The sequence below is a fragment of the Manis javanica genome, chromosome 1 (genome assembly GCF_040802235.1).
Source record: "Manis javanica isolate MJ-LG chromosome 1, MJ_LKY, whole genome shotgun sequence".
In the NCBI taxonomy this organism is placed as follows: Eukaryota; Metazoa; Chordata; class Mammalia; order Pholidota; family Manidae; genus Manis; species Manis javanica.
The window spans coordinates 239,521,434-239,548,036 of NC_133156.1; positions in this window are offsets into that span (position 1 = coordinate 239,521,434).

Here is a 26,603-nt window from a genome sequence, read left to right on the forward strand (position 1 = left end):
GAAATTAAAGACCAGAAATAAACCCATACTTCTGTGATCAATTAATTTTCAGAAAGAGCACCAAGACCATCCAATGGGGGAGAAATGTCTTTTCAACAAATAGTCCCAGGAAAAAATGGGTATCTATGTGAAAAATACAAGGATAAGAGGAAGAAAATGAAGTTAGATGCTTACCTCACACCATGTATAAAAACTAACTCAGAAGGATCAATGACTTAAATATAAAAGCCAAAAGTGTAACTCTTAGAAGAAAGTATAAAGGCAAATCCTCGTGACCTTATATGTTTGTCAGTGATTTCTTAAATATGACACCAAAAGCACAAGTAACAAAACAAAAAACAAGTAAGTTGGATTTCATCAAAATTTAAAACTTTTCTCCATTAAAGTATACTATTAAGAGAGTAAAATACATCCCACAGAATAAAAGAAAATATTTGCAAATCATATAACTAATAAGGGCCTAGTGTCCAGAATTTCAAAAGAGTCTTACAACTCAACAACAAAAAGGAAAAAAAATAATGGGTAAAGGACTTGAACACAAATTTATCCAAGGAAAATATACAAATAGCCAATGAGTGCATGAAAAGATATTCAACATCATTACTCTTTAGGGAAATGCAAATCAGACCTCAGTGACTGGCCGGGTCACACCCACTACCATGGCTACAATTTTAAACTGTGTGGAAAATAACAAGTGTTAGCAAGGATGAAGAGAAACTGAAAGCCTCATACACTGCTGGTGGGAATGTAAAGCAATGCAGCCATTGTGGGAAACAGGTAGGTGGCTACTCAGTACCCTAAGCATAAACTTTCCATGTTACACAGCAATTCCACTGCTGTGTAAATACCCAAAATAATTGAAAACAGGTGTTGAAACAAAAACGTGTATGCAAATGTTCAGAGCATTTCTATTCACAATAGCCTAAAGGCAGAAACATCCTAAATGAAATTCAACAAGGAATGAAGGTGGTGTACCCATGTGAAGAAATACCATTCAGCTATAACAAAAAATGGAGTAACAATTTGTACCACACTATAGATGAATCTCACAAACATCACGTCAGTGAAATAAGCTAGAAACCAGAGGGCACATGTTATAGGATCCCATTTATGTGAGGTTCCTATAGTTGCCAAATTCATAGAGACAAGAAGTAAATTACAGGTTGCCAGAGGCTGGGGGAGGGAGAAATTGGCACCTGCATAATATGCTTTGGGATGACAAAAATTTTTGGACCTAGGTACTGATAATGTTCATACAATGTTGTGAATGCACTTCATTCCACCAAATTGTATACTTAAAGTTACAATGGTGCATTTTGCATTCTGTGTATTTTACCACAATAAGTATATTTTTCAGTGGGGAGAAAAAAGCAATGAAAACATAGAGCAGTCTGAAATATGCAGATCGCTGCGGGATGCATGCTAACCCTGGTGAGCCAGGGCTGTACAAGGTTTCGTCTATGTAGTTTGTACTGTGGAAGAGAAGCATCTACATATCATGATTGTATCAGGATTGTACAGCTGACCACAGGAAATATTAAAATGCATGGAAATGTTGAAAAATAAGTACTAAATTCTTCCTGGAAGGAGGGACATGTTGATTAAGAAAGAAAAACAAAGACTGTAACCTTGTTATAATAGTGAATAATAGATAGCAATTCCTCTCTTAAAAAAGTAGGGGAAAGACATTGCAGACAAAGGAAACAGATTAAATAAAGCAAAGCAACAAATTTATATACAGGGATGGGCAAGAAACAAACACATATTCTGTCAACACGGTGAAGTCATTAGCGTGGCAATAGCTAAGAGTTACAGGGCTAGATTATTTACTCTTCAAACAGCTCCAACAGACAGGCACAGTTACCTTTGTTCTGTTTTACGAAAGGCAAGCCTATGACTGGGAAGAGGAAAGTAATTGGCCCCAGATCAGAGAGCCAGCAAATGCTGAGGCAGCCAGCGACACCGAGTCCACGCAGTGCCACTTTGCGTCACTCCCCCGCTGCCGAGAAGCAGACCGAGGTGAGGAGGGAGCCACAGGCAGGTACCGGATGAGGCAGGTCTCCTGTGACAGGCTAAATGGCTTGGATTTTATCCCCCAGGAAATGAGAGCAACTGAGTGGTTTTGTCCCAGAGTAAGCAAACGTGAATTTAGAAGTATTGGTCTGGCAGTGATGTGGAGAAAATAAATTGACACCTACTCCGATGTCATACTGTAGTCACCTGCCTGGACGCTTTGGGGCCGGGAGGGGGCAGGAAGGGGGCAGGAGAAAAGCAAAGCAAAAAGGAGGCCAAGGAACATACGGACACACACATGTTCCTCACACCTGATCCTCAGCATCTCATGTGATTCCAATAATGGGTCAGAAGGTGTAGGACTACATTTTCCATTTTATGACGAGAACCTCAGGCTTAGAGATTTTTTAACTGACCTGTATAAATTGCCTCACTGGAGAGTCATGGTTACAGGCACAAATACAGGCCTTTTACCACCAAAGTGCATGCTTATTTAACTGCGTCATGACATCTAAAACACTTCCTAATTTTACAAACGGTGTTTAAGCTTGCAAACCTCGTGAAAACAGTGCAGACATTACACATGTGGGTCTGACAAGCGCCCATATGTGGTCCACCAAGGAAATACCCACAACTCTTACTGATGAAAACTTCTTTCTTCTATGCCTCTTTTTTTGATGCAACTCAGCCCAACTGAAGTTAACATTTTAAGGTCTGTGCTGCTGTAACTGTGAAGTAGGTGCTGTTTTCACACCTTTCCTTCAAGTTTCATCTGGTCATTTTACCTCCTGGGCACAATTGTCCATGTCTCAGTCTGCCAGATTAGTTCCTAAAAATGATCCTCCTCCACCACTTCCTCATCCTGGAAAGAAGAAAAAAGGCCTTGAGTCATCAATGTACACTTACCATTCCCTTCCTTCAACCAGGTGCTATAATTTCCAGTGGCTTTGCTTCTGTGTCGTGTCACCTATTTCCCTTGCCATGTGGCTCTCACTCTGGCAATCTCTTCATGTTTACTATTTTCTCTTACAAGGAAGAAAATTTGGACCCATTACCAAGAATTCACGAGGGCTTAAATGGTTTACTTTTTTTTTTAAACCTCAAAATTCTCCTAATCATTATCTTGGTAACTGTATTTTGGGTTTTCTGAGTTTCAGTGAAAAAGCCAACTTGGCATCTCAACTTCAGTCCCTGATGAATAATCACCACGGTGGTGATCTAGCCTTGATTTTCACGACGGCACTCTTGGATTAATGAGCTGTGATTTAATGATTTACAAACATCTCCTACTGTCGCAAAGTAGGTTGCAGTTGAAGAAAGTGAAAATAATACTTTGCCACTCTTGAGAGAGTCATGAATATAGGTGAAAACAAGCAAAAATGCAAAAGAAACAAAAGCATCATCTCCCCTATCAGACATAAGTGAAGAGAAAAATGTGTTTACCATTTTAAGGGTGAAAAGGCTCAGCTGATAAATTTTACATTTTGCTTAGGAAAGGAAAAATATGAATGTTACCAATACTATGAAACATCTCTGCAAAATACTGGGCTGACCTGCAGGATCCTGACTCGGTACATTGAGGACTGAGCCTCAGGATCCATGTACCAAGCTCCCAGGGGATTCTCACTCACTGTGTGTATTGAAAACCACTGACCTACTTAGGATAATAGCTTAAGAAACAGAACATTTGGAGTTTTCATGCTATCTATCTCTCCTTAGATCACCACAGTTCAGATCTTTGGTTATGATTGTTTTAAAATGGTGCTGTTCACATGGGCATAGATCTAATATTCATGAGAATGAACAGATACTTGGAGGTATTTGAAAAATACAATCTGAGGACTTACGGGGAGATGAGAAGGCAGGTAGGTTGTGGAATCACAGGGGAGGCCACTATGGAAAACAGCTGTGTCCATCTGTAGGTGAAAGCACCAAATGGACTCAGAGAGAATCAAAGAAAATTGAGATGGAATACATATTCAGTTTAAAATGTAGCTGGGCGCTCCAGTAAACATTAACATTGGTTTCTTAACCTCCCAAAAAGAAAAACCTAATTGGAAAAAAAATATTCTAGGCAGTCTGATTTAATATAAAATTCACTGGACTAGGACTTAGAAGCCAGAAACGGTTAGATTCATCCTCTCCTTTATGGATCATAGACCCTCTCCGTTGACCCGAATCTGCTGGGGTTATGTTCAGTGTTTCTTTCACCACCTCCAGCTAGCTATCTAACACCCATGGATGGGTTCACCATCCTCATGATTTGTCCTCTATTTGGGCCCTTTTTGGAGGTAAGGTTTAAGGTTTTTATTGAGGAGACAGACCCTTGCAAAGGGTTGACTAATGACCTTCAGAAGAACCAGTCTCGGCAGTGGGTTGTCATTAAAGAGACCTTCTGACGTAGGAAATCCTAAAATTGCAAGACAGGTATGGGAAAAACTGTTGGAGCTCTAGGAATATCCTTCTGGGAGGTGTGTTGCTATTATTCATGTTGAACATGTGTTTCTATGCATTTTTCATAAGTTGTGTATTGTCTACAAAAAAGTATCATGACGGGTTAGATCAGTGTGACATACATACCTTTATAACACTTTTAAAACTTGTTCTACTGAGAATACATTGGATGGGCTAAATGCTTCACTGGGGCCTAAAAGCTAAGATAAACACTGGAACAAAGATTCGCTAAGGATCTTTCAGGCCTAATATTTAAGAATATCTTATTCTAGATTTGGGTGATATGATGAATAATTCAAGTGCTGCCTCCTATAGTATTGAAAGACCATTATCTTAATCTTTAGTTTGATGTAGAGAATCCTTGTAAAGGCTTCATAAATAGATCTAGGTAAATTATTTTGTAAAATTATATTAACTCCAAAAAGACAAAATTGTGGCTGGACTTCTATTTCAGCTGAGAGCTATAAACAACTAGACAGTGTGTGACCCTCCCCCTCACAACCAGAAAAAGCTGAAAAAATGTAAATCAATGACTTCTCTTCAATTCATCAGAGAACTGAAGTCACAGGAAAAGCAGATAACTAAAAATATGGGGATAGACAGTGACTGCAATGAGAAAACAAGTCCCATGTGACTGCAGACTTGGGGCAGACAGCAGACAAGCCAGTAAGAAATTCAGCTAACTTTCTAATAAATGCTTAAAGGCAGAGTTTGGTCTACCCCAAGGGGATGAAGCCCCTGAGAGCGGCCGCCAAGTGTTGCTCCCGTTTGCAGGCCTGTCCCGCGTGAGTCCCGGCAGGCCCTCACGCAGAAGAGTGGAGTGAATTCAAGAAAGGCCCTATGTTGCTCACTGGAGAAGGGAATGCAGAAGAGGCCAGAGTTCTCCTCACACCTGTCTTTCTTATCTCCCCTAACAAACAAAAGCCTTAATCTTTTGGGAAAGAGGAATAAAAATTCCACCTTGGAGACTGGTAGAAATCCCTGTGGTTAGTTGGAAGGAAGAAGCAGGGAAAATCCGTCCCTCTGGGTGGAGCAGAAACGCACTCCTGTCCCAGCAGGGGGGCACGGGAACTCTGTACCTTCCTCTCAGTTTTGCTGTGGTCCTAAAACTTCTCAAAAAAAAATGGTATCTTAATAAAAAATTTTTAAAAAGGAGAAAGAAACTAAAGTTCACACAAAAACTTATATACAGTGTTTATAATTACTGACAGGGCTGATAGCAATGACTCCTCAGTGGTAATGAACACCCTTGATGCTCAAACCTTGGTTTCTAAATACCACTCCCAATAAAAGGGAGCCAGGGTTCCTTGGAGAAGAAATTGATTTTAGAGTTGGCACAGGGAAAATACAAAATAAGCGTGGAGCACCTTGTCAGGCCAGAAAGTCATGAAAGGTTAATAAAAACCTTTTACTACTTATTTTGTATTGTTTTATTATTTCTATAAAAAGGAGAGGGGTCATGCCAAAAGACAGCAGCACACAGCCAGAGGGGTGCCCAGGCATAAAGCTGAGACAATCCAAACAACAAAACAAGAAACAGTATCATGCATGAGCACAACCAGAGAATAAAATAAATATCCCAGAGTCCAAACAATACAAATACATGCTTGAATGAATGATCAAATGGGTGGGAAAGAAAGGGCAGCTATTTTTACAGAAGTATTCCAATTGGCGAACATAGAGAGAATGAGGGAAATAGAAGTTCATCGTTCACACGTGGCCGTGGTCCTTGCTGCAGGCAGGACTCATGAATGAATGCGGAGTCATTGATGGACTCAGTGGTCAGTGGACGTGACTTTAAGGAGAAGCAGAAAATGTTCACAGCCTCAGAGTCTCTCCCACAGAATATGCATTAGCTGCTGGGGTGATTTGAACAAATGTCTACACATGTTTTGATGAGTCTTCCTCGAGGAGGTGGAGTTAATTCCCCTTCCCTGGGTGTGACCTGCACTTCGGGACTGGCTCCTGCGAAAAGGAGAAACACTATGTTTACAGTGGAGAAATCTGGCAGGAACTGCGTAACGGAGTAAGTCATTTGGACATCAAATATCACTGTGAGAGTGTGGCGAGGAGGACACCTCGCCTCCGCGATCCATGTCCACCCGGTGACCCTATAGACATCCTTTGATTCTGCCTCGTTACGAGAGAACATCCCACACACCCAATGGGAGGTACATTCTACAAAACACCTGGCCAGTGTTCTTCAGGACAGTCAAGGCCGTGGAAAAAGAGGAAGGACTGAAAACCTGTCGCAGATCAGAAGCGACGGAAGACTCGAGAGTGCCAGCAGGGGGCCCTGAAAAATGTATGCATGGGAAGAATCAGGGCACCTGAATGAAACCTGCAGGCGAGTTAATCCTGCTGCACCAAGGTGACGTCCTGGTTCAATTTCTTGATTATATGATACATTAACATGAGGGGAAGTTGGGTGAAGGTTATATGGGGAACCCTCTGTACTGTTTTTGCAAATTTTCTTTAGTCTAATCTTATTTCAAAATTAAAATGTTAAAAATTGTTCATAGTCAAACCACTAAAATCTCAAGTGTACAGTTGTCCCCACTTGTTCCCTATTTATCATTTTCTTTGCTCAAAATGTTTAAAAATATTCACTGTATGTGAAGTACTAACTTCCTCCTCGACTGAGTTCCTAGGCGCATGCAAAGAGCTTTGAAAGGGCGCGGGGCCCAGTGGGGTCACTTCCTTGGGGTGTGACCGGGGCCAGGGGCTCAGTGATGAGAAGTCACTGCAAAGAGGAAAGATCTTCATCACCGCGTCGGTGAAGAAAGCCGAGGAAGGAGCAGAGAGCGACTCGATTTGTCTTTTATCCAGGTCGCCCTGGTTGCAGGGTAGAGACTGAAGCACAGAGGAGGCCAAGTGAGACTCAAACTAAAAGATGCTAAGAACTGGTGAAGACAAACAGGGCCGAAACGGAAAATAGAGGAAATCCTTGAGACCTGAGATCTTAGATCGCTGACCGGTTTGGCGGAGGAGCCGCAGGATGCGGTAAGGATTCTTTCCCCTCATTTGTAGGATCTCTTTCTGATGCTCCCTTAAGTGATTTCCTGTATGATCAATTAGCAATTGTTTTTTAAGAAAGTATCTTTCTTACTGTTCTCATTCATCTTTTGTTTCTCCAGCTAGTGTTATAATGTGACTTTGACCACACGCGGGAGAAATTGGGAGATGTTGGTTTCAGATCTCATTCACCAATCACGTCTCTATTTGGAAGCACGATTCCTTCCCTTTGAAGTACCCAGGGAAATAGTCCAAGAGCTGCAGACCATGGTCTTGTTCACGTGAACTTGCTCTCAGGGAAACGGGCCTGCCTGAGAACACTGCTTCCATTGCGACCTCTGACCTTGTGGAGGCTGCTCGCCCTCACCACCACCCCTCCCGCGCTTCCACACACCCAAGACTGTCACGTTTCTGAAAAATGAATGTGCTTCCAAAAGTATGAGGTAAGAAAAAGCTAGGCTAGTTTCCTGTTAGTTCTGATTTTAAAGAAAGAAATTCATTTGTATATGAGATTATATATAATTAGATTATATAAACATATATATAATTTAAAGTATATATAATTATATATATGCATACACACATACAAATAATTATACACACATACTTACTACACTGGAGTTCAAGCTCTAATGGACATTAGATTGAATTTTTTCAAAGCCCAAATCAGGTTGCTCTGGAGTCTTTCTGGAGTAGGTGTGCTGGGGAAATAGACACACCTGCCTTGAATGAAAGTAAACTGAGGCTCAGCCGTATTCCATGGGGGGAGCTACCTGGAGTCATTCTAAAATGGTTTAGAACAAAACCGTTGCTTGCCAGGCGACTTGGGCTTATCATCTGGGACATTCTCAGGTGTCCTGCTCACACTTTCGTCCTCCGACACCAGCGTTGAACTTACGTCAGAGTTCTGGTTTGGCAATGCAAGCCGAAAACAGCTGGGTAAATGCTCACCCCCCTACATTTTTCAGGGCTTTGGAAAAGTGTCCGAAAAATTGAACTTAAAATACAACATGAAAGTCTAAACCATCCCCTCAGACGTTGCACGGAGTCCCATTTGTGAAGGAAGTTAGTACAAGTTAGTACTTCACGCCCGATTGCCTGACGCGATCCGTATCAGCAAATACAAGATGTTCATCAAATTCGGAAATAACTGACATTGTGCCTTGGTGATGCAAGAAATTCAAGCACATGAGAAGAGGAGCAAGTGGAAAGAGTATCTCTCGAGACGCCTCTGAGACATTGCTCTGCGCTGCCAGCATCTTGGCGTGGCTTCCCCGGCTGTGTTTGAAGCACACCTTGAATTGTTTGTAACCCTTGAGTTGATTCAAACATTGGAAGTCAGTAAGCACCCTCCTTTTTAGAAAAGCAACTCATCTTAATGTTCCTTTCCAAATTTCATTAATAAATTATTTTTTATTTTTGGTACTGTTGAATTTATGGCTCTTTATAACCATAGCATTTTAAAAATATATATGTTACAATAACATTCAAATACTTTTTCCAAATATTTATTTGAAAGTTCCTGAATTAGATGCATGCCCTTTAATAGAGAAGACTCAGTCTCCAGTCGCTGGCATTCGGTACTAGTAGTCCATTACTGCTGTAAGTAATAGTAGTCTTTGAAAGTACACTGTCACACACACCAGTTTCTGAAAGGGTTTTATGATCCATAATAATGGTGTTAATTCAATAAATGTTACCTAAAAGGAATTGGCCTTTGCACATATAACCAATATGTGTGAGAAGAGAGGATAGAAACTTCTGGAACATCAGTGGACTCTATTCTATATTTTCAAGAGTGTATAGCCGTATCATAATTACTTTATTCAATTTGTACCTAGCAATTATTTTAAATAATATGATATTAAACTATTGCAAGATTTGCCCAAAGGGAAATTGATGTACAGATTCACTGAGGAAGCATTTGCATAGCAAATCTGTAAGAAAATTATTAGTTCTAGAAAAGGTTTGTAATATTTGTGTATCAAGATGGATCCAAATTGATCATGGCACCATTATTTAAAACACTTAATTAACCATTCTCTGTACTATATTTGTAAAAGGAATTTAAGACCATATCATGAATTAATTAAAAATGATAAAAATACCCAAAGTGCCCCCTCAGCCTAAGCACAAATCCCATCAGCACTTTTGTTTTCTATGCGATTACAGCCCTGGGTCATAATTTTCAGCATAAATAATGATAAAATAATAGATGCTAATTTATGGAAAAAAATCTAGAGTCAACTCAAATTGTTCTTATTTTATGTACACTGTAATAAATAATAAACATAAATGCCTTAAAAATAGTTTAGATTATTTTTCTCCAAAATAGAAAACTTGTTATTTGACCCTAAAATACCAGAAAATTCTAACTTGCCAGCTGTAATTTTTTCCCCAAAGTTAGGGATATTTGAATTTTACTGTTTGTGAAAATAAAATGTATATGCTGATACATTCAGTAAGTGACCATTGAACATTTATTCAAAATTTGGGGCAAGGTAGGGATCACAGGCTGGGAAGAAAAGTGCATATTAAAGATGATAACAGTGGGCAGAATGCTATGAATGTACTGGGCTGAAAGTAATTTAAATCACACTTGGTTTTCAAAGGAATAACACCAAGTTAAGGAGGAGAATAAGAAAAATGTGACTGAGGAATTACCAATTTTTTGAAGTTCAAACAAAATCAGCTTGAATTTCCAACCCACATACACTGGGACACTCAATGTCCCTTATGATTTTACTGCCCCAAGTGTGCCACTCTGCAGCCACATCACATCGCTTCCTGACGATAGCTGGCAAGTCCTTTCCCTCTCCCAAATGCCACCAGCATGACGTCAGTGTGTCCGATGCAAAATGTATTAAGCGTTCAGGAAAATAGGAGAGATTTAGGTAGGAGAAAATAGTGCTGCGTGTCTGGGTTTGCAATACTGTGTTTTGCAGAATTGTGCAAAAAATAAATGCATTTGGTGGAAACCTGCTCTTTTGTTGTAAAGAATCTAAAATTGAATACTAGAAATCTCTGTCCTTAAGATTCTATGGATATTGAACCAGCAGGAATTTGTCTCAACTAACTTTAACCATGACCTCCAGTTGATCATCATGTTGCCTGGTCTCCACCCTTCTCCCCTCTTCTTACCATTGCTCCACCCCAACTCCCAGATCCTGGCTACTGCCAACATATTTCTCTTTCCTGGTCTTTCTCCTCATACCAAGGCAACCTATCAATGGATCATCTTCAAACAATAACAATTCCTTCCCTGTAAGGATTTGTGTGACTGGATTTTAAGTGGCATGACTTTTCCACATGCCTTTATGGCATCCATTGAATACCTACTCCATGTGATCTTCTTTCGGCCACTGGATCAACAGCCACAGCAACACTGGGACAGAAGCACAGAATCTCAGGCCCCACTCCTGAACCACTGCATCAGAATCTGTGTTTTGATGGGATCCCAGGTCATCCTCAGCACTTCCAGATTGGACACACCGATCTACAATATCACATTATCCTCAAAGGTGATCGATCAAAAATACGGGGTTTGCAAATTAAATGGAAGTTGTCACCATGTGAGGTTATGGTCATACAACTAGTCATGCTTCTTATTTAGAAACATACATGGTATTACTCTCATGTACATGCACATGTGATTCCTGGGTGAAAAAATGCATATTTCAAAGTAGAGATTATTACCTTGATTCTGTAACGATGCTGATGTGATTGATGGAGCCACTCATAGTCACTGACAAAATCTATAAAAGAAAGAGTAGGTGTACAAGGTCTTGCCTGACGCCTACCTCCCAGGCCTACCCATCTGAGTCATGGCTGTTCTTGGACTTCAGCTCCTCCTTGACAGAGGCGCGCTGTGCGGAACTAGAGAAGATGCCGGTGTGACCACCCCCTCCCCACCCCTTGCTGTCCCGCTTACCTCAGCTCGGCCTCAGGCCACTGGGCTGTTTCTGGAAAATGACTCACCGAACACCAGTGAGTAATTCGCAGCTTCGTGATGGCATCCACCTTCCCAGGTCTGAAATCAAACTTGTCACTTCTTTATATCCTGTTTACCTTTCACTTCTAGTAAAAAGGAAAATGTCCTGATGCTGCTGAGGCTACAGTATCATTCAGCAATTTCCAAAGTTTACAGTCAAGTGAATCCTCTAGAGATCTGGCTAAAGGCTGACTCTAACTCAGCAGGTCTGGGGCAGGATGTGAGACTGTATCCAAGACCCTCCCAGGAAACGCTGGTTCCCTGACAACAACATAAGTTGTTATTGGTGTTGCCAATGAATTGTAAAACTAGTTAAAAAATGTGTTTGGGGCAAGTCACTTGAAAATACATATGAAATGCTTTAAATATGTTTTGACACATTGCATTTCTAATAAATTCCTGCTAAATAAATATTCAGGAAACTCTGCAAAGACTAGATTAAAGAGTATTCTTCACAAACTACTAGAGAAAAAATAAAATGAAAATAACTGGAATGTTCTCAAAATGGGGATTTGATTTTTTTTAAATATGCCCTCTGATATCACTTAAACATAGATTATTGAGGAAAAAGTACTGAATGGAAAAAAGTTCAAAAATATAAATTAAAGTGAAATATAAGCTATGAAAGTTGGGTTGAATTTCACATTTCATTACTTTATCTGGATATTAAGAAATTTGTGGGTATTTAGAAACATGACAAGTATGCACAGCAGAAGTGAGAGAGAGTTCTGTCCAGCTAGTTATATTAGAGGTAATTTCTTGTTTCTCATGTCTTTTTCAAAAATGTATGTAAAATTCACAAATCCTGAATCCTGCCAGCGTCACCAATTATCTTATTAATGGGTTTCAGTCATGGGCAAATTCACTATGGATTCAGTGACACAAAAAAAATGACAGTGGAATGTTCTTGGGTGAAAAGGATTTATTACGTGACGTTATTCTTCTGGCGATAGCGGAGCACTAGAATCACGTCTGCATCCAGCAGTCTGCAGGTCTGTAATCCTCCCTCTCTGCCTCTACCTACAGCACTGGGCAGAGTTCTTCATATAGTGACTCAGTCACTAATAACTTATTGCAAGTAGCATAGGTTCAGGTGAGGATCCTGGCCATGGGAACTTCAATTTTCCCCACACGTCACCCCTCCGGGATTCTCACCTCGCAATCTACATGCTCTCAATCTTCTGTGATGGTCCCTGTGTGAGAAAGCTGGAGCATCATAACCAGATTCCACAGCAGCCACAGGAGATAACAACATACAGATAATAACAAAAATTATGATGCAAGAAAATTTTGATTCAGTTAACAAAAATTATAATAATCCTTAAGTCTGAGGAGCTTATTCCAGCTATATTCAAACCAGTTCTACTCAGATGAGTTCATGGCTCATCCTCTAGGAAGCAAGCCATCTCAGACCACATGTCCACTGGGGGCCACTCGAATGTCTCCTCATCTGTAGGAGCAGCCTGCTGAAATGCTCGTCCCATGAGGGCAGCCTGTTCTGTTCTTCAGCTACAATGAATCCTGGTGACTACGCCAATTGTCATGCCAATGGGTTTCAGCCCCGGGCAAAGTTCACTAGGTGTTCAGTGAGACCAAAGAATGACCATGGAACATTCTTGGGGTAAAAGAATGGTGAATTAACTTCTGGAATTTAAGGATAGGAGAAAATACTGCTACATTAAAGTTGTTCATTACCTGACTTTGTTCTAAAATAAAATAAAGTTAATAAAAGTAATAAAATGTCTAAATTCACTTATTCATGGAAATGATGCTGTTTTCATTCTGTATTCTGTTATATAGAGAAAATATTTTACATTATCTTCTCTATTATAGTAGCTTAATAACTTTTAACTGCATAATATAAAAATAGAAAATCTCTCTTGCAGACATCCCACATCAGTATGAACTCTGACTGAAACTGTCCTTGGTCCTGGGGCCACATTGCAGTTCCTCATCTTAAGTGAACTTCTTTCCTAACCTCCTCTCCTCCCCGCCTCTCCGCCCTTTCCTCTTTGCCATTCATTTCGATAGCAGGACTCCCACCTTTAGAAAGATCTGGATGATTATGACAGATACTGAACTGATTTCCAACTATCTTTAGACAGTCTGTTCTGACTGTCCACCTAGAACCTGGTTAGGGAGTTGCTGGGAGTCAGAGCCATACAGACAGGGCTGAGGGTCTGATCCACAAAGGACAAATGGAAGGCTGCTGAGTGAATTTCCTCAAAGCCAAGGTCACCTTCTGAACTGTATTTTGAAAGCAATTCTCAGATTGTAATTTTGCACATTCTTGCCCTTGTTAACCTTCATTTTCAGCATGGATGATTGACAGATGAACAACTTAAATGTAGCAGCATTTTCTCCAATGCTTAAATTCCAGAAGTTAATTTACCAAAGGAAGAGAAATAACCTTCAACAAGAGAATCTCTACTCTCATTGCTTTCAAGCCAGAGTAGTTGTAGTCAGCATACTGGTCGGTGTTGATACTCTCAGCATCCAGGGCAGTAGGTGTCAGTCTTTATCATACGTCAAATTCATTTGGGAAAGTTGCAAAATACACACAGACCTTTACCACACGGGAGACTCTCTCGGATATACACTCTGGGCCTCTGTGTCTGTCATCTGCTCTGGGTGGCTGTGCTGTGGCTCCTCTGTGGTCACACTCCAGGACCCCTGCTCTAGGCCGTGCCCTGCTAGCGAAGCCAAAGTGCAAGACCCTTTGGTGGGTGTGACGCGGAGAGGTAATGCAGCCTGTCTACGTGAGTTTTGGAATTTATAACTGGCATGAGAAATGCCAAATAAATAGCAGATTGAGAGTAAACAGCATGTGAGAGTAAATGCAGGGAAGGAAAGAATGAGAGTATTTCTACAGAATTTGCTTAAAATAATCTTAGCTTGGCCTGACATTCAAATGGTATGAAGGGCTTAAATACCTCATGACTTCTACAGGACAGACTGGGCTTCTCAGGAACTGAATTGAGCTTCTACAGATCAAGAATTAAACCCAGGACTCCAGACATCAGATTCTCAAATCTGTGCTCTCTACACTGCTCCATGTTCTTCCCCAGGTGGACACCAAGGGGGTGTCACAGTTTTCCTTTGGAAAAGGAATAACTCTGAAGCCAGAAAATGCTAGATCTAAACCAGGCTGTACACTTCGTAACTGGCCAGGACTGAGGTAGTTAATAAACTTCCCCAAGTACATTCTATCAGCAATAAATTTGGGATTGAGTTGCTCATTCAACAAACATGGCTGAGCTTCTACAATTGAGAACAAAATCAGTTAAGTGCCTTATTTCACGGCCTATACCTCCTGTCTTGCAACTTTGTTTTGAATATCAAAAATTAAACCCCTAAAGCAATTCATGGGGCTTGGTAAGCAATAGATATGCACTCTGTTGTCTGCACCACATGATAAAGCAGGGAGAGATTATGGGGTGATCATGCACAAGTAATATTTTTTCTAGCAAGACATTTTGTGAAAATAACCGTGGAGCATGTTCCTTTCCGCATGAAGAATCTCCTGTGATTCTGCACATTACAGGAAGAACAACAGAAACAAAAGCCAAACAAGCATCTTTGCAGGCATTAGCTCACATGAGAACAAGGCCCTTATTAGGTGGGACTGCTTCCATTAACGACTGCTCTTTACATTTTTCAGGCAGCTCAGCAGGCAGAAGAGATACTTCAGGAGTTCTTTCATTTGGTGATGAAATAAACACAAAGCTTCATCATTTTCTTTCCCCTTCTCTCGACATCATAGTTGATGAAAACATGTATTTGTGAGTGTGTGAAGAGTCAATCTATTGCCCACCCTCACTGCACCATTATTGAAGAGCTTCTGATCTTAAGATAAAAAGAGGTTCTGGGCAGCGGCTCATATGGGGAATTTATTCAAACAGAAAAAAGCATGAGGGAATTCACCCATGTTCTCTGCGTCGGTGACACATTTAGATTCCAAACAGTTGAGAGGTGCAGGCTCTGAGCTGTCTTTTTTCCTTCCCTCAAAGTTAAAACACAAAAGCAATTCAAAATACGTCCCTGAGACCTGCTGGCATCATGCTCGCCCTTGATGCAGGATTATGGGCTGCACAGAAGCAGGTATGTGCTTTCATCTGGCCACAGTGTTCAGTGGAAGAGAAGAAAGAACCCCACACGTTAGGTCGACTCATATTCAACAAGGGAGGCAAGGACACCAACAGGGGAAGAGAGCCTCTTTGGCAAATGTGCTGGGAAACTGGGAAACCACAGGCACAAACGGACGGACCCCTGCTCCCACCGCTCATGGAAAATGACTCAAACTGGGTCAATGCCTTAAACAAAAGACCTGATGCCATACCACTCCTAGAAGAAAACAGCGGGAAGAAGCGCCCCGACATTGGTCTTGACGATGACTTTAGGATATGACACCAAAAATATAAGCCACAAAAGCAAAAACCACCAGGTGGGATGCCATCAAAGCCGGCAGTGGTCTTGACCAGCCCAGAGGCTGTGCCACTTAAAGAAAAGCCTCTGCCACAAGGTTATGCTTCCCTGAAATGAGGAATTTATTCCAAAAGTATGAAGATCTGTCTTAGAGAAAATACAGAATTCCTTTTCCTTCTATGCCATCCAGTGAGGTGCTGGAATCAGCTCCTACCAGCTCACGAGAGCCAATTTTTCAATGTTTAAGAATTTTGTAAGTTGGGGCTAAACAGAACACTGATTAAAAGTTAAGTTGTATAAACATCTATTAAATAAAATATGTTAAAAAACAAAGGCTATAGCTATTGAAAATGTACCAAGTCCCATTTATTTTACCACATTTTACTATTATGTGGGTTTTTTAGGGTATTTGCATATTTTCTATCTGTAAGGTAGAAATACTGCAAAACATTTTGCTCGGACACACCTTTTCCCAATTCCTCTTGGGCAATTTTGTGTTCGTATCTCCTAACTGGCTATGATGGGAATATTTAGCTAGTAGAAATTACCAACTGATACAAATGGAAACATTTTTGCTGGAGAGTTCTTGTTAAACATTTTCCAGCCCAGTTCTGATACATGACATCAGTTAAACATGATCTAGGCTCTGGATTAGGATCAAGGTGCTGACTATCTGAAAGAGGTGATGATTTAAAATTACTTAGCTTTGCTGTCTCTCTGCACCCTCGGCACACGTACACAGCACAGCAACGAGCGTTGTGAGGTTCCTAGTGCCATTTTTTGAATCTCCTCAGGGTTACTCTTCCCTTTCTCTACCTAGTGAATTTCTATTTCTGCTTTCAGACCCAGCTCAGCTGTCACTTTTCCACAAAAGCATCCACCCTGCCCTGAGAGATCAGAGCTTGGCACTACATTGCTGAATGCCACCCTGACAGCTCTGTTTGCTGCTGCAACTGGCCACCACGGCTTCTCCTGGGCACACCCCTCCTTTACTCTTCTTTATTACTTATTTTTTCATAACAGCCCCTTCCTACCCATATAAAATTCAATTTTTAAATCATCCCTGTTTTAAATACCATGAGGGCAAGAAATTCTGGCTGACAGGCTTGTATGTCTCACATGCCTAAAACATATCTCCCATGTGACAGGAACTTGCAGTTGATGAAGTTGTGAATTACGTTTGCAAGGGGTGGTCGTAAGTTGAGTTCCAAAATGAGAAAAATTATTTCCCAATTTTGCATGCTGTGCCCATCAAACTCCCTGGGACTCACCTCCATGGGTAGTTAAGGTTAATCAAGGACATGGTAGAGACATAACCCTGACCCCACTGAGGCCAGCAGAGTGGCCTTGTCTCTCGCTATTCTCATCCTCTGCCCCCTGGGGATTTCAGGGGGGTAACACTGGATTGTCCTGGACCACCAGCAAAGAGGAGAAAGCATTGCAGCTGCATTAATGAAATGAAGTGCATTGTTGATAGCCATGGTTTGTCCTCCACTGGGGTGGAAAAGCCCTTACATGGCGATTAGCCTCCAGATCCCCGTTACGAATTCACTAGCAACATGCCTGATGGCTGTTTCAGATTATTGAGCATGAACACCCAAATATCAAAAAACTGAACCAAATTATTCAAATGCCAGCACTGGAAGTTCACGGATTTGAAAGCTTTACCCACGTTGGACGGTGCAGTGAAGGACACGTGACTCCCTGAGCTGGGCAGTCAGCAGGAGAGGTGCTGTGAGGTCGGCAGGAGAGGCGCTGGGCACCGGCTCCAGAGCCGTAAGTGCAGCTCTGAGCAGATGCAGTGAGATGAGGGCTCTGTCGAATGGTGTATTTCAGCCTCATAAAATTCCCTTGACGTGTCCCTGAACAGCTTTGCCTTCTGCTCATACCGACTCAAGCCAAGCTGCCAAAGCCATCACTCCTTGTTTCGTCTAATGACCATGGTCATTTCCCTCATTCTATAAAGAGGGGCATTTCTCCAGGTCCTGTAGGAGCTGCTTGTGCTTCATGTGACACACAGACCATCTGACAATGCTTGAGAATGAATTCCTTGTGGACACTCCTTTTTATAAGGTAGGAAAATTGGGGAAGAAACATAGTCTAAAGATTGCCTAGGCCCTTTTCCTCTGTGATCTTTGTAGTAATCTTGTGAGTAGGTAATATCTCTAAAATAGTCCGATATCAGAAACCTCTGGGAACGGACAGTCTGTGAAGCACAACCGAGCTACTGAGTCACAGGTAATATAATGTGATCTAGAGGTTCCCACCCACCCTTGGGGTCTGAAATGTCTCTGTCGTGTCCAAAGCAATGATCAGGGTCATTTGCGTCCATCCCACCTCCATTCACCTGGCAGAATTTGCTGTTTGGGCTCTGGAACCTGTGTTCGAGAATTGGTTCCTCCCCTTTGCCTGCCTTAGTGTGACAGTGGTACCACCGGGGCTGAGATAAAGCACAATATCCCAGACCTATAGGAACAAGAATGTCCCGAAGAACCTGATCATCATGTGACTTTCACCCCCACACTGGGAGGGAGGGAGAAAGGGTGTTGGAACTTGGTGAGTGGCTGTCCCATTAGCCCTCTTGATGACACTCCGCAGCAGATGATCGCATCTTCATTCTATCACGTAAATGACCAATGGCACTCTAAATTTGTTATCTATTCTTCAGAGAGGAAAACAGAGGCATCAATCCCTTGGCAGAGCTCTTCAGAAAGACCCACAGTAAGGCAAGTCCCCAAATCATGATATTAGCAAGCATTTGAACAGTCCAAGGGAACAATGCCTAGCATTCAAGGTGGTCGTGAAGCTAGAGTGTACATATGGATGCCGACAGACAGGAGACCCTGCAGACAGTAGTCACACTACCAGCTACAGGAGCAGCGCCCACTCTTGCTAATAACATCACTAGTATTATATTATTAGGCTGCATTATTTCCCACCTACCCTGTAAGTTTATACTGAAAGAAGACAAATGCTTATACATGAGAAGCACTGCTTTAACACCCAGACCCTGGTAGGTACTAAAAAATTTGTGAAAAAATAGATAAGATTTTTTAAAAATTGTGCCTGATCCTCTTCCTCATCTTTTCATTTCTATTTGCATTAATTTGAGGGAAAGCAGTGATCTCTTAATTAACCATCATCATTAAAAAGTACGCAAGAAAGCGCAGGGTAATGTTTCCCCTGCTGTTGGACATCTCGGTCACTTGAGTAAAGGGTTACTAAATCTCATTCTTTCTTAACAGAATACGGAAACAGTGTTTTAGGAGAATCTTCCGCTCAGCACTCCAGTCTACCGGCACCACTTAGCTGGGTGTGCACGTGGGTTAAAGCCTATTTCTTCTCCTGATGACTGTGAGGCTGTAGGCACTGGAGGGAGGGGCGAGCACGTCGGACACTGACCATGTGCCAAAGTCCCGGGCTGCTGCCCCCTCCCAACCTGATAAATGTGCCTTGGGCTAGCCAGTCCTCGCACCACTGTAAATCTAAGCTCTGCCTCCCCCTACCTTCTTTAAAATCTCCCTGCCTATCTGGTTAGGATGGCGATTAGCCTCCAGATCCCCGTTACGAATTCACTAGCAACATGCCTATCTGGTTAGGGGCGACTTCTCCAGCCTGTCCCGGTGCAGACTGGTGAACCTCGCCCGGGAATTGCGCTCAAATAAGCTGCCTGGCCCTTTGCTGCCTCTCGTCGCCTGCTTATTTCAGTTAGAATTTATCTTACAATGAAGGCATAGTTGAAAGGATCATATGCAGTTTGCATTTTAAAACAAGGAATTTAAACAGGACATATAATGAACAGTTTCTTAAACAGCAACTTTTTTTGATTCATGCAAGAGATACAGAGAACATTTTAGGATTCCAGGAAGAAATCTGAAAGGCGACAAATGGCCGAGTCCACCCTGTACTCAACGATAAACTCACTTTGTTGACCAAAGTATGCTTGTCCATGGGGAGGTGTCTTGGATCTGATAGTGAAGGGCTTGGAAGAGTAGGTGAGGATGTAGGCATCACCATGCAGTAAAGGAAGAAGTATATTTTAACAAAAGTATATTTTAGGGGGTTTTGACTAACAAGGATGAATGGCGGAGGGGGAGGCAGGACGTGGAAAGACTATTTGGTGAGACTCGAAGGAAGAGAGGAGGTTAAAGCTGAACAGCTTGTAAGAGATCGTCATGACTTAGCATGGATACCTACAGGGAAAAGTAGAAGAGAGACCTGTGAGGGAGGCGGCATGCAGGAGAGCGCGGAGCCTTCTGTGAGGAGGGGAGAGGGCAAAGGCTTCAGGGGTGCCTCACTTGGAGGCCTTGGGCATGAAGCTCGAGGTGGGCTAACTACAAGTGGGGCATCTTTATGATGGGTTTGGGAAACATATGTGACTAACTCCGGTTGATGCTGGGTTGGAAGCCGAGCCCAGCACTGCGAAGTTAGCCATCACTGCCGAGCCCACCCCCAGGACGGCAGGTTTGTGGTTCGGCTTCTGGAGGGATTCTGCAGAGACCACGGTCTGAGCTCTGTTGTCAGACAAGGTCTGCCCATTTCTACCTGTATCTCCCTCTCTCAAATCGCACATGCAATCTTCAGGGGAAGTGTTCAGTTCAAAGATTGGAACTTTCAGGAACAATTTTATTTAATGAGCTTCCTATGAGGAGTATCTATTTTTTTTTCAAATTTTAATTGGCATGAGAGATTACTGATTATTCAAATGTATACGATTTAAAATAGTAATGCAAAGAACATGATAAAAACTAGCTCTAAATTTTATGCTCATTACTTTTAAGAAGGGTATTTCCTCACAATTTGGTTAACCACTGTTTCCTTTGAAAAATACTCTTCCCAATTCTGTTGCTTTGTCTGCAGAAAAGGTGATACAATTGGTATGAAAATGAAACAGATGTTTTGAATAATAAAGGGTATTTTTCTGCAAATGTTGATCTGTCATGGCCTGGGGATGTGAATCACATTTTTCTCCCATGATTTAATGAACATTGAAATGTAGCCACCAAATCCATTAGGATTAATTTAATAACAAGAAATTAACTAATTGGCCAAATAGATATATAGGTAATGGGACAAGCTAATTCAATCTTGAAAATCATGTGTGACTTTTCAGAGCCGTTTTGAACATTCATAGTTCATTAGGAACTTTCCCATTCCAGAGAACAAATTGTCTTGAAATTGCACCACTTTATTATTTTTTCATAATAAAAGCCTTCTCTGTTCAATTATGGTATTGCTCATTGAAATCATCATAATGGTCTTGATTTATATGGCCTCTCACAAAATAAATGAAATAGGAAAATAGATAAAAATATTTCCAGTTTCTGGGGTTTAATATAATAGCACAAAAAATAACTTCATAAAATATTTGACTTGAAGAAAATCTAATCTGGTGCTATGTCAACAATATAAAAATAAAGATGATCCACCGTATCTCTGAATTAGTTTGCTGAAGCATGTCTGTAACATTTTCTTGGCAAAATCTGATACTACACAAAAACAAACTGTATACCTTAGATTTAAAGGTTGTTAACACAGTTTTTAGAATTTTTTTAATTGCATGTAGCCTTCTGATATTCTAACCTAAAACTAAAAATTAAAGTCTATTATCTATTTAGAAAACCTATTACTGGAAACAAAAATTGCAGTTTAATAGCTTCTCAGATGATAGATTTAAACAAATTGGCTACACAAAGAAAACAAACAAAATCCCTGAGTTTGAAATGTTTTCTCACAGGTCAGCGGCATCAAGCACTTTCTGTGCTGTGCTGTTTAATCTTCCCATCCCCACCCTGTCTGTTCTTTCTGCCCTGCCCCCTCCTTAGAATTCTAAAGAAATTAGCTTTGGGCTGTATTTGGATGGAGATGGTCTTAATGGGTTCTCAAAGTGCTCTATTTCTAGTCCCCACAATCCATAAACTATCCTTTAGGGTTTACGTCAAATTTTGACATAGCATTTATTACTGTGGCACATTTGTAAAAACTGTCCCAATAGCATTCATGGTCACGTAACCATCTCTCTAAATGTCACCCGTTAGTAATATTAACCAAATGTTTCTTATATTCACAATAGTTTAATCCTCAATTTTGTTTCACAGCTAATAATGACTTTTGGAAAAATATTCTTGCCCATCCTGAGAAATAAAGCTTCCAGTCCATCCAATACTGAGTCAGGCCCATTGCAGCCTGGGTAGCCACAGGCACATTTTCTGCACAGGCACTTCTTGGGAGGCAGACCAACCTGGCTCCTCAAATTCCAATATCCATACTGATTTCAGTGAGGAAAGTAATTAATGTGGTCATCATACAATAATCTTATTCTTTATTTCTCCATTCCCACTCCGTGCAGTGCTAGTAATTTTTGTTCTGAAATATGAGTCTCGCCAAACACTTGGGAACAAATGCGTTTTATAGGCATCATGATAGAGATCTCCTATAAAGAGAACCAGCTGAAATTGCAGCCTAGGGTTTTTCAAATCATTTTTATTAGGAGCTCTCATTTACCCAAATGCAACATTAATGACCTCTCTCGTCAATTTGCTTGCTTTTTATTATTGGAGTTGGAGGAAAGGAAAGATAAGAGAATCCTCTAAAGGAAAAAAGAAAACAGACGTATAAATGCCTGAAGTAAGTGGACATTTACCTGAGTCACTTGTTACAAGAGTTCAGTGCTTCTTAAGGAATTGCTTATTTTGCAAACCTTCTAATGAGGAGATCTGGAAGGACTTTCATCCAGGATAAATAAATGATTCTATTCATCACCATGCTTTTGACTTTATACAATCATAAGTTGGTAACTTAATGACTCTTACTTCTAGCTGACACACATTATCCTCAACTCTTCAGTGAAAATAGGACCTAATTCTCAGAATTAAAGTGTGTTTCAATTCGTAAAAAGCCTATGGTACAGACTTAATCTTTGGTACAGAATTATCAAAAAGAAAGGTGAAGCCAGAGGATTTTGAACATGTAAATAATTAATGCTTTCTGTGGAAAAAAATACAGTTTCTTATACTTATGAATCAAAAAGGAACCTTTCCACCAAGAACATATATTAGGCAACACATTGTCTACTGTCAGAAGTAACTGCTGAGTGAGGCCCTGAGCCCCTGTGGGCGTCCCCGGGACAAGAATGGCATCTCCTTCTCCTCTTCATGACAGGGTCCTACTCAACGAGCTTGGTTTTAATGAAGGGCTCTGCACTTTAAAAGCTAAACTTTTTATGTTTGACAGTTGTTTCGGGCAGAGGGAGAAGGGAGCGTCTGTATTAGGGTCCTGGGGCTGCTTGAAGCGGTAGAAACGCGTAGTCCCGCAGTGTGGAGGACAGGTATGCAAGCTAAGTGTCGGCAGAGGGGCTCCTTCTGAGGCCGGGAGGGCCTCCCACCAGCTGTGCGAGGCTTGCTGGCCATATTCCATGTGCTGTTCCTTGACTTGCAGGTCTCGGTCATCTTCATGAGGCATTCGGCCTCAGCATGTCCACGCTCAGAACCCCCTGTCCATGATCATGTCAGTCATGTTGGCTCGGGGCCCCATCTTCTCCACAATAACCTCATCTTAGCGAACTACAGCTGCGGGGACCCTCACTGAAGGCACATTCTGAGTAGCAGCGGTTAGGATTCCCACCTATGAATTGGGGGGGGGGTACAATTTAATTTCCCACAATTTAACCCATTTCTTCTGTAGAACTGCAATAACTGGTCATGCATAGAAAGCAATTAAATAAGTGTTTAATATGTCTTTGTGAAAGAGAGAGGCGGTCTGCGAATCAGAAAAAGGATTCCGGAAACAGCCCCAAGATTAGTTTCATTTGTCACCTGTTTATTAGCTGTGTGACCTCATGAAACCTTGACACTTCTCTCTGTAAAATGGAGATATTCATGCAATAAAACATGTAAAATGTTTACCTTGCTACCTAACACAGGGTCAGGGCTCAATAAAAGCTATTCAGGTTTATTAATGCTATCTGCCTTCACACCACTCTATAGTAGTGTATCCTAGATATTTTTCTCCTTTTTAAATTAAACATGCTCTTTGTTTCTATGGTTCTACTGCTAATTCCACTTCTTACTTATTCTGACACCAATATTCTGCACCCAATTCCCGTGTGTGGAAGGGGAGTTCCCAGGCCAGCAGCAGGTTCCCAGCCCCACTGGGTGCTCTACAGTCCTACTGGATTCTGACACCATGTACCTGGAGGGACGCCAGGTCCCACGGGTAAGGGCTCTGCCCTACAGGATGCCCCCGCAGTCCAGGCACACGCCCAGGTCAGCGCCCAGGCTTCTGACCCACGAGCTATAGATCCAGTGTTCCGAGGACCCCTCCTTCAGTTCACTTAAAGGGCAGAGCAGCTCACAGAACTCAGAGAAACACTTACTTAGTAGAGTATTGGTTTATTATAAAAGAATGTAACTCAGCAACAGCCAGGCTGCCTCCCAGTGGCAGGTCTCCCCGAATCTGCATGTGAGCCTAGAAGCTCTCAGAGCTCCATCCACCTGGGGTTTTGAGGGAGGCTTCAACACATAGACATGACTGATTGAATCATGGTTGGCTGTTGACTTGCTCCCCAGCCCGAGGTCAGGGGGTGGACAGGAAGTGCCAACCCTCCACACTCAAGGTCGGCCCTCCTGACAGCCAGCCCCCATCCTTCAGGTGCTTTCCAAAAGCCACTTCATCAACATGACAAAAGACCCCTCAATCTCACTCTTAATTTAGGAAATTCCAAGAGTTTTAGGAGCTCTGCACCAGGAGAAAATATATATTTCTTATTACGAATCATAATATCACAGTTTCCCTTGTTTTATTTCGAAGGACCAGGCAGAGACTAAATACTTAGAAGTTTTGATCAGCTTGTTAATTGTTTTTTTTTTAGTTGACATCCTGTGGGTGTCAAATTACTTGTTCTGGAAATTTGAGTTCTTTTAACTATTAAAAAGACATTTAGTCATTCTTCTTTTTATTCATTTTTATTAAAATTTTAAAACTTAAGTTTCTACAAGTACAAGAAATGCCCAAATAAAATTAATAGGTATTTTACAATGCAGTTTTAAATTTTTTTCTAGAAAAGTAATCAAAATTTTCCATAATGATCTTTTATGAAGGTTAAGAACTTAATGTTTCTAATATTTGAGAACACTGAAAGGACTTGTTTTGACAAAGACCCAACTTAATTTTATGTCTTTCAACAGAAAATTGATGTTCTCATTTATAAGTCTCATTTATAAGTTCTCATTTATAAGACCCTGTAAGTCTAAGATACTTCTAGTATTGTCAGGCTACTCTCTTCTCTTACCACGTCCCTCCAGGTACATGGTGTCAGAATCCAGTAGGACTGTAGAGCACCCAGTGGGGCTGGGAACCTGCTGCTGTAAAGAGTAGTGGAAACACTAAAAAGACAAAAATCTTATTTACACCGACCTTTGTAAGAGGCATTGCTTTACATAAACTCTTGTCCAGCCAGCCTAAGTGTCTATGTATAATAATATATAGCAGTTTTAAATACGATGTGGAGATTTGCCTATAATGTAAAATGCTTTCCTCTGAATGGAGATGCATTTCCCATGCAAGTGTAATACAAGACCCCGGCTTCTGCAGAGTTCTGGGATCACCATCCTCTTCTCTAAAGACGATCTGGCCCCGGGCATCCCATGCACTGCCTCAGATTTATGAAGGTCTCTCTCCTTAGAAGTGAGGGTTGAGGATACGCTTATGTTTGCTGAGCTGCTTCTCAGTGGCCGTATCTCCTAACACCTGTAGCTTTTATCTTCTCTCCACACCTTTGAATCTATTAATTCTCCAGATAAGACTAACAGAGAAGTGTGTTTACACCAGACATTGGACATAAAGATTTTCTAAGAACAGAAATGGATGACAGAAAAATATGAAGACACTATTTTAATTTGCTTCTGAGGACCAGCCTTGAAGTCTTAGTACCTTGGCTGACCTCCATTCCCTGTATAAATTTTGGATAGTGATTATCTGCTGTTTTTACTTGCCCCACATCCACTAGGAACCGTCCCGTTGGCAGCACCTAGGTCTCTCCTTCGAAGAACCACTGGCCCTGCATTCCCTCGATGTGGTTCATTCGAGTCCTGCTCCATTCTTATGCTCCAGGCTCATGCTCAGTTCTGGTAGTTAACAGTCACAGCAATATATTAAAAAATAGATATGGCTTCAAACCCCCCAACTGCAAAAAATAAATCAGAACCCGGCCGCAGCTCCCAGAGAAGCCCTGCTCCTTCCGGTGGGTTGCTGAGGCAGGTGGAACGCAAGGCCAATAATTGCTGGTGGGTGTTTTTGCTCAACACTAGAGTGTTTTCTATGCAAGGAAAATGCTGCTGAGAAATAGAGTCAGCCTGACCATGCTCCCGAGGCCACTGGGTGTGGTGGTGCCTGAAGGATTTAATGGTGTGGGCCACAAAGTTCCTGGTCCCTTTTAGCACACGGGCTAAGAGTCCAGACACTCATGCCAGGTTGTTTGGATTAAAAACCCAAACTCACCTTCCACATGGTATGTGACCGAGAGCAAATCCCTAACCCCCTCTGTGACTCAGTTTCTCCACTTGGACCCACTGAAAGGGTAGTTTTAAAAAAATAATTTGATACTTGAAAAACAGAATGGTGCCTGGTGTGTCATATGAAATGTAGAAATTAAGGTTATTGTTATTCTATCGTGAGCTGTAGCTGTGTAAGCCAACTGAAACACGAT